Source organism: Jaculus jaculus, chromosome 17 (assembly GCF_020740685.1).
Source record: "Jaculus jaculus isolate mJacJac1 chromosome 17, mJacJac1.mat.Y.cur, whole genome shotgun sequence".
Taxonomy (NCBI): domain Eukaryota; kingdom Metazoa; phylum Chordata; class Mammalia; order Rodentia; family Dipodidae; genus Jaculus; species Jaculus jaculus.
The window spans coordinates 69,123,386-69,136,321 of record NC_059118.1 but is presented as its reverse complement, the minus strand read 5'-3'; the positions used below and the strand labels follow the sequence as shown (position 1 = coordinate 69,136,321).

The following is a 12,936-nucleotide window of genomic DNA, read 5'->3' as shown; positions in this document are numbered from 1 at the left end:
ATAGCACAAATCAATAATGAGAGAATCCAGTAAAATGGGCAAGGTATGCAAACACCACTTCTCAAAGAAGGAGATGATGTAAGGATGCTCAGCATCTTGGATCATCAGGGACATGCACACTTAAGCAACTTGAAGGTCACTGCCTACTCTTTATTTTGCCATTATCAAAAGACAGAAATAATAAATGTTTACAGGAGTGTAGAATAACTTATATATTGCTTATAGAATTATAAATTATTATTTTGAAAACTCGGTTTTTCTATTTCTCAAAAAATTGATTCACCATATAATGTAGCAACTCTATTCTTAGGTAGCTGTCCACAGACTTTCTCTCTCTTGCTCTCTCTTTCCATTCCTTTCTCTGTCTCTAATAAATAAATTTAAAACTGAGAAAAATCAAAATCATTTAATTATTATAATGTTATTAAGCAATTTTATGGAAAATGTGGGAGTTGTGATATGCCCTGAATAAAAGGGGGATTTAAAAATATCCCTTTGTTTTACCAGACTAAAGGCAGGCAAATTGAAAAAGTTAGAAAATCTATTGAAAGAATTTCTTTTACATTATCTACCATTATGCAATAATTTTACTAATCCTAGGGAAACTTCAGTTAAGTGGATAGAAAGATATCAACCAGAGTGACTGTCATGTGGCCAATATTACAAGTCAAGAGCTATTTACGATCCTTGACCTACTGCTTAATCCACTTCAAGATCTGGTTTATATTATCCTCTAGTTCTTCTTGTGTTTTGCTAGGTAGCTAATGCACAATTTCTTCTCCATAAAGAACCTGAAAAATATCATGCTTGATGTTGTCTTTTAGCTTCTCCTCATTATAACCCCTTGTTTCAAGTCTTTTGTACAATATAGTATTGTCTGTTCTTAACACAAAACACTATGTGAAACTAGAATTCAGGATAATCGCAGCTGTGGTAATCGGCAATAACACCACCTTCTCTCATGTGATTCTCTAACTCATAGATTCTAGCTTCATCCAAAATGGGATAATCATATTCTTCATCATAGCCATCATGTAACTCCCCTTTGTGTGCTAAATCATACACATTCGTATATTTCAGTCCTGATCTTGATGCGAGTTCTTTGCCCAGTGTGGTTTTACCAACACCTGGAGTACTGGGGAGCAAGATGTTCGGAAGCTACACAGTCCTTGCCAATATGGCCCATAGCACCTCTGCTCATGAGCTGCCACCTGCCTGGAAGGAGCTTGAAGGGCTATTGATAGAAATTTGAAAAGTAAAGTTGCTGATTTAAAATTTTATGTGTTGGCAATGAATGATTTGATGTTACTTTTTATCTGGACATACCTCTGCTGTCTTGTAGGGGAATAAAGAGAAAGGGACTGAAAAACTAGCATTCACCAGGCATGTTGGCATTTGTTTGTAATCCCACTGTTCTGGAGGCTGCAGCAGGAGGATTATGAGTTTAAGGCCATCCTGAGCTACAAAGTGAGAACTTGTAGAGACAAGGAGAGAGAGCAAGTCAGTTGTTAACCATAGATACAACTTAGTAGTAGAGAACTTGTCTACACCAGGGCCTGGATTTAATCATCAATCAGTCAATACCAGTCATTATGTAATCCTATCACACAATGTCAGAAAGGAGTAAATAAATGCAAGTATTTTTCACTGTTGTGTCCTTCATTCAGAAATGTGTGTACATTGTTAACATGGGTATCTTTCTCCATAAGCCCAATGAGTCTTGCTCAGGATTGAGTAGTCACATTATATATAAAGCAAATCCAACAAATAATAGTTTACTTGCCTTACAGTCTGTGAGAGGCAGAGTCTTGAGGCCAAAGTACCAGAGCTATTTTCAAATGTGCTGTTTATAGCCCCGCTCCATTCTGCAGACTAATCTTCAATCACCAGTAAGTAGGTAGAGTCTGCTATAATTGTCATCTCCAGAACCCACAAGTTTGCTTCTCAATCTTCTCATGATGAAAACTATACCAAATCTTTGTGTTACCCATAAAACGACACCTGTGATCATATGCACTCTGACTACTATAACTTTAGCATTTCTCGGAAACTATATAGTGGAGACAGTGAGGTCACACACTTTAGGCAGCCTTACTGAAAAGAAATACATGAAAGGAAATTAAATATGATAATCCAGTAAAGTGTATAGAACCCTTACAGAAATACTGACAAGATTCCTTCATCAAATATATTTGTGGTGTTTGTGAAAAAGCATTTATATATGATTGCATATATATATTAATACAAGTTTATCAAAATGCTTTGCACAAAGAATATTAATTGTAGGTTATATCAACCGTAAGTGTTTCAAAATGTACATTCATGCAAATTTGGATTCTGCAGAAGTAAATTAAATATCATACTCTTATGAAGAGACAGACCTAATCATTAGTGCATTAATAATGGATACAGTGACTATTGCAGTCCGGTTCGCATTGCTGGTAGAAATCACCTAACCAAGAGCAGCTTCTGGGAAAAAGAGTTTTATTTTGGCTTACAGGCTCGAGGGGAAGCTTCACGATGGCAGGGAAAAATGATGGCATGAGCAGAGGGTGGACATCACCCCCTGGCCAACATAAGATGGAACACAGCAACAGGAGGGTGTGCCAAACACTGGCATGGGGAAACTGGCTATAAAGCCCTTAAGCCCGCCCCCAACAATACACTCCCTCCAGGTGGCATTAATTCCCAAATATACATCAGCTGGGAACCTAGCATTCAGAACACCTAAGTTTATGGGGGACACCTGAATCGAACCACCACAGTGACTGATATTTAAGAACAATTTTAAATGTACATACCTCTTCCCATATTCAAATGTGATTCTGCATTTAAAATTTATAAATTGGGAAACATCTATGAAACATAAGCATGTGCAGCATTTTGTCATTAGAAGAAAACTCCCTGTATTTCTGAATCTCTGCCCTTGGGTTCAGAAGGAATTGGTATTACATTCCTGCTCCCTCAGCCTTGTTGATTATAAACAGATTCCTTCTTTTATCAGCCATGTAACTGATTGATGCCACCATGCTTTGCTGAAAGTAAAAAAGGGAAAGAATAACCCTTGTTTGTGCTTTTACATCTCTGGATGTATATTGAGATATAGGCTGAAATGTAAATATAGTTTTGCTGAAAGAAAAGAAGCACTAGTTGTATTCTTTCATGTTTCTTTCTCTTGTATTTGAGAGTCATGTCTACAGAGTAAACTGCTTTTGTGGCTTCCTTATAGGAGCTCCCATTAAGTCAGGACCTCATGACTTTCCATCTGTTCTGTATTGGGTTTGAAGAATGGAGAACCATGCTCTTCCCATTTGGATTTCCACATTAATCTAGCATTTTCCTGAGCACAATGGACACACAATATATACTTGATCTCCATTGAAGGCTATTCCAGGCCTAAAATATTGTTTTATTCCCCATGGTGGCAATTGTCATTGTTATAATTTCTTTGTAATGTGGCCTTCAGGTCTCTCTATTCTGGGTGGCCATCAGCCAAGATAGTGACTTTCTAGGTGAGCACAGACTGGGACAAGTTAAGTCAGATGTGCAATGCAGACATGAAACTACAATGTTTGAAACAAAATCACACCTGTAAGGTCACAGAAAAGTTAGGGGTGCAAGATACGTCCTGGGAAGTTTGGAGGCAACAGAGATCTAAACCAGAAGAGTGAGGGAGCTGGGAGAAGAGAAAAAAAGAACTATGGGATCATAGCTTTATTATGGTCCTCAGGCACTATCCCTTGAGATTTACATAGGTGGTTGAGGGTTGACTAGTTTAAAGAAAGCATAGGTGAAGGGGAATAAATTTACAAAGATGTGTTATTGACCATTATGTCTTACCATGGTAAGCAGCTATAAATGTGTTGGGCTTGGAGTCAAGGGTGAAGAACAAATAAGCTATATCACAATCAACTCCACAAATAGGGAGAGTTTTTATTGGGCCAAAGTTGACTAATGCAATTGTTTTTCAAAACAACTCAAATCAGGCCTAAAAATTTATGTTGGGCCACAACCATATTAAACAGTCAGTGATATGCAGTATCCTCTGATTTAAACTCTGCTTTGGTGTTATTTTTCAGAAGAACTTGTTCCTATGGACACCAGGAGGGTAGTTAACATGGATGCATACAGGCTAAAAGGATTCAGGAAATTTAAAACAGGTAGCTGGTGAACAAATTTATCTAAGCTGGAAGAGATAAAGACAGTGCTGACCTGGCTTCTGTTCCTTGTACTTAATATTTTATTTTTATCTCACATCACCAGTGTATAAGCACAAAGTATCTCTTATAAAAATTACCTTTCTTTGTCTTTTATTTAGTGGTGCTATGGTCTAATTTTTGTTTTCCTCCAATTCATATAGTTAATCTTTGATCTACAACACTGCCGAGAATAACTATATTTGAACATAGACCCTTTCCTGTGCAATTTATTGAAAGTGAAGCTGTCAATGGTGAGTCTAATCTAATCTGACAGAAGTCCTTATAGAAGAGAAGAAGGGACACAAAAAGACATCCCTGTACATGCACAGAGGAAGACTATGTGAGGCTGCAGGGAGAAGATTCCATCTGTGAGTCAAAGAGAGATCTCAGGAAAAAGACACACTGTTCATGCCTGGATCTTGAACTTCAGCATCCATAAAATAATTTCCTATTGTAACATTTAGTCTGTTGTACTTCGTTATGATAACTCTATCCAATACATACATTATTCTTGTGCTAAGTTTTCCTTTTCTGTAGCTATGCCTTTTGTTTTGTGACTTTGGATCTCAGAAAGTAAACCTATTGATTAATAACAAGTTAACTTTGTGCATTGCTCCAACCACTTATCTGTGACTGAAATGACTTGTAAGACAATTCCAGGGATGACTTTACGAAGCTTTGTACACTACTCTGGAGCCCATTCTTGTGGACAGGGTAGGATAACTCACTCACTGCCAGCCTGGGTCAGCTGGTGGTCTCAAGTGTGTAAGTGAACGAGACTAGAAGGGCCTAGCTTCATCCAGCCCAAACTGGAGCCACTGCGTGTTGGAAACTGCAAATCTCTGATAACTTTTTTTTTTTTTTTAATTTTTAAAAAAATTTTTTTTATTTATTTGAGAGCGACAGACACAGAGAGAAAGACATAGAGGGAGAGAGAGAGAATGGGCGCGCCAGGGCTTCCAGCCACTGCAAACGAACTCCAGACGCGTGTGCCCCCTTGTGCATCTGGCTAACGTGGGACCTGGGGAACTGAGCCTCGAACTGGGGTCCTTAGGCTTCACAGGCAAGCGCTTAACCGCTAAGCCATCTCTCCAGCCCCTCTGATAACTTTTAATGCAGCAAAAGCAGCTGGCACCCTGTGGGTCTGATTTCATTCAGAGGAGCAGGCAGGAACAGTATGGTGGCTGGTTGGCTTGTACAGCTTGATTTTGCATTAACTAATCATCTCAAGCCCAGCCTTCCTGCTGAGTCAAGAAGGCACAGATGTAGAAAGTGAGCTACTTTAAGTTCTGCCTACTGAGGTTTGAATTTTTTTTTCTCATAATTTGATCAATATGCATAAAAGGAAAGTTGGCTTCATCTTTACACCTCTTGAAGCAAGAGTGTCCTGTAGCATCAATCAGGCAATATTCTGTGCTGGTGTTCCTTGCTCTGTCCACCCTGGTCTTTTATGAATGTAGTGAAGATCAGTTGTAGGAAAATGCTTGTCTTTCTTCTCCTTGTCTGATTTAATTCATCAGCTGCCCTCTGACCTCCCGCTTTTAAAAGGTTCCTACAACTTTGATCCACTGAAAAACAGAAAGCTCAATGTCTTGTGTATTGGGCTAGTAGAGGACCCTACCTTGGCTATCACCAGATGAAAATGTGTGCCTTTTGTTTTTGAGGAAAAACTACATCCATGTCTTAGAAGAAGAATTTAGGAAACAGGGCTAGTAGAAGTTCTCATTCATCAAAATACATCTGATAATTCTACTCCTGAGTTGGCTTCTGTATTGCTTTCAAGTCATTGCCCTTAGGATGCCAAGAGCCTCAAGCTATGCTCCTCTCCAATGCTTTGGGGAGATTTTCTCAAAAGATATTCTGCAAAAGAAAGCCAAGCTGTAAGGAGGTCCTTTGTGACAAAGACAGTTCACGGGCTCCTTGCCAGGCACAAGTATTGCTTTTCACTGCTGTAGAGCTATCATCTGTAAAGAATCTTGTACATTTTTTGAGACAGAACAGTAATGGAATCTGCCCCAGATCATTAAATTTCTGTGTGTAGGCGGTCTTTGTGGGGGAGAGAGTGTCTTTGTGGGGGAGGATGTGTTTGACAAGACTACGCCAGACCCAGATCTCTCTGAAAAGCCCAGTATATTGGATTGCAGAGATTTCTAAGTCCCCATGCACTATACATCTATCATCCGTCTATCTATTTATATTTATCTATTATCTTTGTCATATATTGAACTAAAACTAAACTACATGCAAAAGCACTCAGCATGCATGTGCACATGCACATGCACACATACACATACGCATGCATGCACACACACACAAACTCCATCCAGCTTCCCCTCCCCCACATTTGCTGTCTCAAAAAAAAAAAACACATCAAATATTTTGGATCCAGTTTCTTATTTCTGTGAGCAGTTGCTGGCATTTTTTTAAAGGAGATATTTGGCTCTAAGATGAACAAAAGCCACTAGGTCTGCTCCTGGTAGGAAGTGAGGCCATCAGGCAGCCATACTTTTTAGACGGACACCAGCTTTCTTCTTAGAGCACAGTCTAACACAGAACAGAAAGTTTTGCTCTTTTGAATTCAAACCTTATTATTTTTCTTGATTGCTATTAGAAAAAAAATTCTTGAGTAAGGATAATCTCAAAATGCCAACTAACCTCAAATGTTCCTACTCAGTTATGAAGTATGAATCATTAAAATTATCCAGGAGAAAAATGGGTAAGATTGTGTCTTCTGGATAAGCAAATGCCTCCTTCACTATGGTGGAAATGCTGAGAACAAAGGATGATACACAAATATCTTTCAGCTATTCTCACATCCAAAAGTAAGATTGTCTTCACATTTTACATACATAGCTATCTTTATGTGACATTATCTCTCACTTATCCTTTGTAACCTGGAAGTAAATACACCAATAACCTTCAGCAAGTATGCCATGATTCTGTGATGGTCTCACTTTGTCCTGCTCTATCATCTTGCTTATATTAGTTCCACTTCCATAAGATTTACTTTCACTCTACTTCTTTTGCTACAGTGTCACCTATAGCACAAGGTATTCTTGCTTAGTCATTATGAAACATTATATTGTTCTTTCTGGGTCATTGCCTATCCACCCAAAGAATGGAATGAAGTGAAGGTAAACAAGTGAGGATTTATTTACATGGGACTATAACAACTTGAACTAAAACTAGAATCTTGGTTGTCCATGGGTTAACTAACCAGAAAGGCAAAGGTGGTTATAGATGACCTTTGGATACAGTGGGTATGCTGCCTGAGAAGGCTCTAGTGTTATAGCTCTAACTCTTAGTGATAGTGGGTTTCAGACAAACGGAACAAAAAAGTGTTAAAGCTCTTACTCATTGACAGGTTTTGGGATACCAGTCATGAGGCATTAGAACAAGAACTGGGACCACGAGCCAATAGCAAGACCTAGGATCAGGAGCCAGAGGCTGCTCGAGCAGCAAGGGTTCTCTTCTAAGGAAAGAGCTGGAGATTGCCAAAACAGCAGTTTCTGTACCATGCATAAGAGAGCCCAGACATCTACAGTGTAGGTTTCCAGTAAAGGCAGATATTGGCTGAGAGCAGCTCTGGACCTGCAGAGGCAGGAATAAGTTAGGAATCCCAAAGGAGCAGCTGGGGACTCTGGAGCCCAGACCTCCCATTGAGGCTGCTTTTTGGGCTTTCACAGGCAGAAGAATATTCAGGGGTCCCAGTAAAGCAGTTCCAGTGCACCCACCAAAACTCAATGGCTGTAGAGATGGCTTAGTGGTTAAGTGCTTGCCTGTGAAGCCTAAGGACCCAGGTTAGGGGCTTGATTCCCCAGGACCCATGTTAGCCAGATGCACAAGGGGGTGCATATGTCTGGAGTTCCTTTAGTGGCTGGAAACCCTGTTGTGGCAGCCACAATTGGGAAGAAACACTCAGGTGTCAAAATGAGTTCAGGCTGACAGCCATTTGGTTTTCTGTTTGCTCTGGAGATTTTTTTTTTTTTTTTTTGTGGAGCTGCCTGCTTTGATCAGAGTGTAGGGTGGGAAGATCCCTCCTTTACCATCTTATTAGGGAGTCTATACCAGGAATCAAAAGAAAGTTCTATAATTCCAGAGATTTTATGTGAACTTACTTCTCTTTGGCCTTGACATTTGCTGCTTAAATGCCTACTCTCCCTTTGGCCTTGTCTCTTGAAAGCCTGTAGTTCCCTTGCCTCTGTGTCATGAGTAGCTCATGAGTCCTCACTCAGAGCCTTAGGTTGGAAGTGATGATTCTACATTGTCACTTTGAAGCTTGCCAACCTCTAGGGTTCAGGGATGATGGGAGTGGAGATTTCCCTGCCTCATCTTCTTAGCCAGTTAGCTCTTTCCTGTTGCTCTCTCTCTCTCCTTTTTACTATCATCTTCTCTAGAAGATGTTAGTTCTCAGAGACAGAAGGTCCAAGATACAGATCACCTTTTAGAATCATGAGCTTTACAAATACCTCAGGGGCTGAAAAGCATGGGATTGAAAACTGGAAGCTTGCTAATCTTCTGGAAAGGAAATTCAATTGAAGTTTCTGTCTCTCATTTCAACAAAATCAAAACAACATGATTGTATATCCCCACAGGTAACAAGGCTGATAAGAGCAGTATGGAAAAAACAAATGGCAACAAAATATAAAAATCCTGTCTAGTGTACTCTGGTTTTCTTAGATAAACACCTTAAGATCATGGTTGGATGGTTAGGCTTATTGCACCATTGTTGTATTTTTTTCCTCAGGTTGCTTTCCTCAGGTGAGGGAAAGTAAAGTACACTATTTGTGCTAGCAAGGAGCACTGTCAGAATTCAATATAGACATGATGCAGACTGAAATGTGCATGTGACAGTAGCTGCTCAATAGAATGTCCAGCTCAATCACTGACTGTCATCCACCTACTCATTCACTCATGCATTATATTTTTATAGCCATCAGTCCACTCATCTGTCATTTATCGATCCTTATATCAATCCCATCCTTCCATCAACCTACATATAATACATATAATAATCCTTTTATATATTCATTCACTCACTTACATTCACTTACATGCCTACACATACATGGGCCTGGAAATACAACCACCCTCTCATTTCAAACATTAATCCAATCAGAAGTTCAAGTTATTAAGACCAAAGTGCCCCCAACCATTGACAAGGCCCCAGAATGTGGAAAACTGTCAGAGGCTATTTCTAAATATTATTCCTATGGAAATAATTTACCTAGTCACAAATTCCCATGGGAAGAGCACTGCATATGTTTGGAGGAAATATTTCACTGAGGTGAGGGTAACCCACAAGTGCATATTCAAAGACAATGAATGGTTTCCAAATAGTCTGCTAAGGTATAGAGTGGTTGATGATTTGTCAAGCACTTAGCTATGCTTTAGTATCACAACTGGGGACAGAGTCAGTGGCAGAGAACAGCCGAGCTGAATAAAGTAGAAAAGGAGTGCTAGAGCATGTAGCTTTGCAGGAGGAGAAGAGAAGTGACTTCCATATCAGGAAGATGTTCCTGGTTACTAAGTATATTGTGTGCACTCTGTCTGGCTCCTCTGTGAAGGCTCAGGCTGATTGTGCATCACTCACTGATGTGCATCTTCCTGGGGAGACGAGAACAAATGTCTATTCATCATAGATAGGACACCAATGACAGACCAAAGAAATGGTTCCAACCAAGTGTAGCTTAGTGAACTAGTGACTCTATAAACTTATTTACAGGAGTGTGGATGACAGGTTACTTACAGAAGTATAGGTGACTCAAAGGCTTCACCAAAATGCCCACTCCAAGACAGGTGATAGCTCATGAAACTACATCCCTCCTTCTCCCTGCATAACTTTCAGGCAGCTCATGTTGTCAATCTCCTCCCCCTAGCAACTGCTTCTTGCTTTTATAGCCCTGTGGAAGGGTCTTACAGTTTTTAGGAGCTTTCCATGCCCTGAATACTCAGGCAGTCTTATGAACCCCCTTCCTCCAGTCTGGAGGGAATGCTCAACTCAAAGAAAATAGCTATGCAACACTAAATACCACTTCTTCCCAATGAGCTCTTTTGAAAGCTTTGGAGATCCTTCACCTGGGTCTACATTAATTGTGTAATGACAGTTGAACAGACTCTTAGACATGCAGGAAGTAGAGGTTGATTTGGGTGGATGGATCACATATGTGCTTCTGAGCTCTTTACATGGCAGGAATAGCAATATCAAGGCTCTCTGGTGTTCTGGAGGCACTACTGGCATACCTGCCTGCTACCGTGACAATAGTTTATGACTTTGACAGTAGATGAGTGATACTATGGTCTCTTGGTGGTTTTAAGAACTGTTCTCCATTATAAAAATAGTAAAAAATAAATAATTCAATCGGGTGGATTCTGTGGAATAACTAATTCTAAGGACATGGGTTGAATACAAGTTCTTTGCTCTGTGATTGTTATTTGCTTGTTTGATGCTTGAAGTGCTGGGGGATTGAAATCAGGCCTTATACTTAGGTAAGTGCTCTACCACTGAGCCACATCTCTTGTTATAGAATTCATTGAATCTTTTAGTAGGTTTTTATGACAATGTGTCCTGCGACTCTCAAAGTATGCATCATTTTCCAAGCATTTTTAACCAAGAAGGTATATATGTGTATGTAGGAAGAACAGAGGAGGGGAGAGGAGACATTCACATTTCTGGCTGGTACACTATGGAACAACTTGTATATACTGCCAAGAAATAAGGAAGAAGAAGAAAAGGGAAGGGCCCAGGAAAGACCTAGCAAATTTTGTCACCCAGAGTGAAGTACATTCTACTGCAGCCTCTGGGTTTTGACTCCACAAAGATTTGAGAGGTACAGTTCAAGTGTGAAAAACAGTGAAAGTAACAGAGCCTTAGGCTGTGAGTGGTCCTTGCATAAGTCCTCCAAGCAGAGTCAGAGGACATGTATACCTCTGTCCTATACACTGGCTTTCTAAGGGTGGTAGTGGGTCTTGTTTTTCAAGAGTTCAGAAGATGGGAAGGAAGTGCACAGGATCAACATGACATTCCCATGGCAGAAATTCTTGTGGGTCTCTGGTTTCAGGGGGCTTATGGGCCCAAACACTATGGCCAGGGTCCTCTGAAGAGAAGGAATGATGGACCTTAATGTCTTGGGTACTGTGATTTCTATGCCTGGAAACAGCTTCTGAAAGTTCTGCTTGGTGCTGGAGAGAATAAGACTAACAAATCTGTGAAAGTCATTCAGCTCTGCTTTGTTAGAACTCACACCCTCTGGGTGTTGCTATAAGAAGCCAAGCCTCCCCTCTTCCTGTTCCCCCCCCCCCCCAGCCCTGCTCCTTGGGAACAGGCATAAACAGAAAAGGCTACAAGCGGGATAAGAACACACTTAGCTAATGTGTCCCAGTCCCAGAGACAGACTCTAACACTGAGTTGTATCTCTAAACCTTATTTTATGCTTGAAATAGGGACCTAAAGTTTTTCAGGATGTCCTTAAGCTTGTTATGTAGCTCAATCTGGCTTGAATTTAAATTTTTTTGATGTAGCCTCCACAGTAGGTGGGATTATAGGCCTGTGCCCCTCAGACCCAGCTAATTTAATTTCTGTTCTGGGGCTGTAGGTGAGCCCTGGGATGTGACTTACATCCTTGCTTGGCTCTGGTTTGAAAGCACCTTACAGGTTTGCTATCTGTGAAGCCCCTTCTCAGGCTCTGATTGGCCTGTCAAATTCGGGTGGCCTCCACTTGTTGCAGTTGTGCTTGATAATTGTTTGCTGTGAAAAGGGATGCTGGCTTCTTGCCTGGCTGTTTAAAGATTCTTGTTCTAACTAACTTAGTTTTATACATAGAAGTGAGGAAGAATATCTGCCTTTGTTCATTCAAAGTTTGCTGGGTGATATGCTGGGTACCTGGGATACTGGGTTACAGAAGTATCTGGAAAGGCCTAGGAGGTTCAAGAGCTGACAGTTCTGGGGTCTGTTAGAGGTCACAAGCCAGCAATTAGTACAGAGTTACAGGGGCCCCATGGCCAGCTCTATGGGTGTCTCACCACCAGAAAGGCTTTGCAGCTCTTGAAAGGCCTGCAAGGTAAGTGGTCTCGACTTTGAGATCCCTTTTAGTGAACCAACCCCTAAGGCTTACATGGGGGCCTCCCCACAACCCATATACTGCCTAAGCTGGAAAACTGAACTGTGGTGGGCCCGCACTGACCCCTGGTGAGCCCTTTTGCCCTTTGATGTCATCATGCGAAGAACTGGGTCAGAAGCAGACCAGGGTGCAGTTAATTCTTCAGAAGTACCTCCCCTACTCTCCAGTAGCAAGCTTCTGAAGGTGTTTCCAGGCGATATTTTCATATTCAGACTAGGTGCAGTTAATTCTTCAGAAGCACCTCCCTACCCTCCCATAGCAAGCTTCTGAAGGTGTTTCCAGATGATATTTTCATATTCAATTTACAGTGTCCAAGGGATTATATCAACTGGGACTTTTCATGTTGACTATAAGTAGAGTACACCCATATTTTCAAATTTCTTTATCTTACTTCAATAAGACCATAGATACCAGCCCTCGCTTGCAAGCTCACACCTTTATCCAGTGAAAATAGTAGTGGCACTGAAGGGACCCATTCTATCAGCTCCTGTTTCAACACTGGCATTTGGAAGGATAAACATTGATATAAACAGTTGACTTAAGATAAAGGTTAAGCTGGTCAAAATAGACACTGGTGGCTGAATGAAGGTTGACCAAACCCACTATTAGGTAAATTT

General features: G+C 40.6%; 1 pseudogene; it reads right to left on the bottom strand.

Annotated features, from left to right (window-relative positions):
* Positions 1 to 674: 674 nt before the first annotated feature.
* LOC101611805 lies at positions 675 to 7,171 on the bottom strand (annotated as a pseudogene).
* Between the last annotated feature and the right edge of the window lie 5,765 nt (positions 7,172 to 12,936).